The sequence below is a fragment of the Triticum urartu genome, chromosome 4A, assembly GCF_056163025.1.
Source record: "Triticum urartu cultivar PI428250 chromosome 4A, HENAU_Tu73, whole genome shotgun sequence".
Lineage (NCBI taxonomy): Eukaryota > Viridiplantae > Streptophyta > Magnoliopsida > Poales > Poaceae > Triticum > Triticum urartu.
In genome coordinates, this window is record NC_141876.1 from 455,799,809 (window position 1) to 455,804,393 (window position 4,585).

General features: G+C 47.9%; 1 pseudogene; it reads left to right on the forward strand.

The window, feature by feature from the left end:
• The first annotated feature begins 1,569 nt into the window (after nt 1–1,569).
• Nucleotides 1,570–4,110, forward strand: LOC147976148 (uncharacterized; annotated as a pseudogene).
• The last annotated feature ends 475 nt before the right edge of the window (nt 4,111–4,585 follow it).

Here is a 4,585-nt window from a genome sequence, read left to right on the forward strand (position 1 = left end):
GTAACGGTAGCAAAAGGTAATGATAGCAAAAGTAATGTTTTTGGTACTTTGTAGTGATGATAGTAATAGCAACGGAAAAGTAAATAAGCTAAGAACAATATATGGAAAGCTCATAGGCAATGGATCAGTGATGGAGAATTATGTCGGATGCGGTTCATCATGTAACAGTCATAACATAGGGTGACATAGAACTAGCTCCAATTCATCAATGTAATGTAGGCATGTATTCCGAATATAGCCATACGTGCTTATGGAAAAGAACTTGCATGACATCTTTTGTCCTACCCTCCCGTGGCAGCGGGGTCCTAATGGAAACTAAGGGATATTAAGGCCTCCTTTTAATAGAGTACCGGACCAAAGCATTAACACATAGTGAATACATGAACTCCTCAAACTACGGTCATCACCGGGAGTGGTCCCGATTATTGTCACTTCGGGGTTGCCGGATCATAACACATAGTAGGTGACTATAGACTTGCAAGATAGGATCAAGAACTCTCGTATATTGATGAAAACATAATAGGTTTGGATCTGAAATCATGGCACTCGGGCCCTAGTGACAAGCATTAAGCATAGCAAAGTCATAGCAACATCAATCTCAGAACATAGTGGATACTAAGGATCAAACCCTAACAGAACTAACTCGATTACATGATAAATCTCATCCAACCCATCACCGTCCAGCAAGCCCACGATGGAATTAATCATGAACGGCGGTGAGCATCATGAAATTGGTGATGGAGGATGGTTGATGATGACGATGGCGACGGATTCCTCTCTCTGGAGCCCCGAACGGACTCCAGATCAGCCCCCCGAGAGGTTTTAGGGCTTGGCCGCGGCTCCGTATCGTAAAACGCGATGAATCCTTCTCCCTGATTTTTTTCTCCCCGAAAGCAAATATATGGAGTTGGAGTTGAGGTCGGAGGAGCTCCTGGGGGGCACGAGGTAGGGGTGCACCCAGGGGCAGGCGCGCCCCCACCCTCATGACTAGGGTGTGGGCCCCTGGTCTTCATCTTTTGCAAGGATTTTTTATTATTTCCAAATAGATGTTCCGTGAAGTTTCAGGTCATTCCGAGAACTTTTATTTCTGCACATAAATAACACCATGGCAATTCTGCTGAAAACAGCGTCAGTCCGGGTTAGTTCCATTCAAATCATGCAAGTTAGAGTCCAAAACAAGGGCAAAAGTGTTTGGAAAAGTAGATACGACGGAGACGTATCACACGTCAATAAAAAGTCGAAGCACAGTGGTTCGGTTATCGGTCCTCAAAAAAATTGGAGAGATAAGATCGATGCCGACAACAGATTGATGAGGCACTATTTTGTGGAGAATCCCACATACCCCGAGTCATACTTTCGGTGCCATTTTAGGATGAGCATCGAGTTGTTCAAACACATTGCAGAGAAACTGGCGAGCCATGATTGGTTTTTTCAGCAAAGGAGGAATGCCGCCGGAGAACTCGGACATAGCACCTTTCAAAAGGTGGCAACCGCTTTGCATATGTTGGCATACAGTATTTCGGATGATCTAGTTGATGACCACTTGGCCATGGTGAGATTCAAGCCATCATGTGTATCAAGCGCTTCGCAATCGGAATTGTGCAAGTGTTTGGCCCGGAATATTTGAGAGCTCCCAATGCTGAAGACACTGCAAGGCTTTTGGAGATGAATAAAGCTCGCGGGTTCCCAAGTATGCTTGGCTCAATAGATTGCATGCATTGGAGTTGGAAGAACTGTGCTAAGGCATGGCATGGACAATTCCACGGCCAGATAAAGGTGAAAGCACAAGTGCTCCTTGGGTGATTTTGGTAATTAATGTCAACATATCTTTTGTTGGACTAATGCTTTTATCCAGTGTATTTTAGACAAGTTCAACAATGGCGTGGAAAGTACAAGAGGATGTGGAACCCCTTCAACGTGTCAAGGACACATATTGGCAAAAGCTCAAGACTCCTCATTTCTATTTTAGTGATCCAAGATCACATTGAGTCCATAGGAAAGCCAATACTATTAAAAGAGGGTGAGGTATTGCTTAATGGCTTGCTTGCTCAAATGCTTAGTGATATTTCTCCAAATCCCTCAACCACTTTCTCATTCCAAATATGTCAAAACCCTAAACTCCAACTCGGCGCCACTGATTCTTTCTATTCGGCGCCACCGAGTTCATATGACATAGCCACTGCCAGAAACCCTAATAGTTCGGTCACACCGAGACGGATCTCGGTCTCACCGAGATGGCCTTGCCAATTCTCTGTTGCCTGTTGCAATTATTTCGGTCTCACCAAAATAGCGATTGGTCTCACCGAGATGGCTTGACCAATTCTCTGTTGCCCTATTGCTTCACTTCGGCCTCACCGAGTCGATGCAATCGGCACCACCAAGATGAGATTTTCCCTAAGCCCTAGCACATCGGTGCCACCGAGTTGTTCTAGTCGGTCCCACCAAGATTCCTAACGTTCACATTTTTTAACTAAATCGGTCTCACCGAGTTCATCTATTCGGTCTGACCGAGTTGGGTCAAATGTGTGTAACAGTTGGATTTTGTGTGGAGGCTATATATACCCCTCCACCCCCTTCTCCATATGTGAGAGAGCCATCAGAACGTGCCTACACTTCCAGCATACATTTTCTGAGAGAACCACCTACTCATGTGTTGAGGTCAAGATATACCAATCCTACCACAAGAATCTTGATTTCTAGCCTTCCCAAAGTTGCTTTCCACTCAAATCATCTTTCTACCATATAAAAATCTGTGAGAGAGAGTTGAGTGTTGGGGAGACTATCATTTGAAGCAAAAGAGTAAGGAGTTCATCATCAACACAACATCTATTACCTTTTGGAGAGTGGTGTCTCCTAGATTGGTTAGGTGTCGCTTGGGAGCCTCCGTCAAGTTGTGGAGTTGAACCAAGAAGTTTGTAAGGGCAAGGAGATCGCCTACTTCGTGAAAATCATCTTTCCACCATATTCAAATCTGTGTGAGAGAGTTGAGTGTTGGACTGCAGCTGCGTACGGTGCCCCGCCTCCAGCCATGTATGGCGCCCCGCCTCCAGCTGCGTACAATGCATCACCTCCAGCCACGTATGGCGCCCTACCTCCAGCCATGTACGGCGCCCATGGATTCCTATGACGTACCTGTGACTGCTGCAGCACCCTACAACGCTGCACCAACGATCTACGGGGGGTACCGGCCGACTCCTCCGATCGCGTCGTTCTATAGTGCATCTGCTCCGTCCTATGGTGCTTACCCGGCACCGTATCCTCCGCCGGCTGCGGCTCCTTTGACGGAGCTTGTTCATATCTCGTCGGCGCCTGATGGTGGTCTACATCAGGGCTACTACGTGCCGCCTCTGCCAGATCATGTCGCTGCTGTTGCACCATTCTACTTCGCACACCTCATCCCGGTGAATCTCACAATGGATAACTATCTGTCGTGGCGTGTACAGGTGATGCTGCTTCTCCGTGGTCGCTACTTGGAGGGCTTTGTTGATGGTACTCTATCGTGTCCCCGCCATATCATCCGGGGCATCATGCGTGTGTGGCTCAAGATCAAGCCATCCTATTTGCTATCCAGTCCTCTCTCACGAAGAGAGTCTCGTCGCCTGTTATCTTTGCCGCTATGTCTCGGGGCGCGTGGACGGCTCTACATACCAGTTTTGCTTCGCAGTCCCAGGTGCGTGCTTATGCTATTAACACTGCGCTTGGGAGGGGAAGCTTCATGACCTCACCGTCACTGACTACTTCAACAAGGTGATGGGTATGGCTGACACACTTGCCTCCATCGGCAAGGCTCTTAGTTCGGAGGAGTTCACCTCTTATGTGCTCAATGGACTAAGTGACGACTATGATAATTTGGTGGAGAATATCAATGGTCGTGACACTCCCATCCAGCTGCGTGAGCTGTATGCGCGCCTTCTTGCCACGGAACAACGCATCCAGGCTCGTCGCTCTACGCCGAGTTACCCTTCCGCCAACGCTGCAAATCGTGGGAAGGGCAAGCCCTACAAGCCACCAACTAGTGGCAAACCTCCGCCGACCACGCCTAAGTCGCGGAACACCACTACCTCCACGGGAGGTCGAGTCCGTGCCTGCTGCCCTTCATGTGGTGCTTAGGTCCCCTGCCAGCTGTGTGGACTTGATGGTCACCTTGCCTCCCGGTGTCATCGTCACTTCAAGCATGATTTCTTGGGGATCGGGAACAATGGCAAGGGTAATGAGAAGCATGCTGCTTTGGCAAGTCACGAACAGGGGCATACTCCTTCCTATCTGGTTAATGCATCTTGGTACATGGATACGGGAGCCACCAATCACCTAACGAGTGAGATGGGCAAGCTCTGTACACAGGAGCGATACCATGGACACGATCAGGTTCGCACCGCTAATGGGGAAGGTATGCACATCTCACACATTGGTCAGGCATCACTTCTTACCCATCAATCCACACAATTACGTCTTCTTAATGTCCTTCATGTTCCCTCTGTTTGACGTAGTTTGATTTCAGTTCCTAAACTTACTCGTGATAATAATGTTCTTGCTGAATTTCATCCTTTTCATTTTTTTGTTAAGGACCGGGACACGACGAACATAC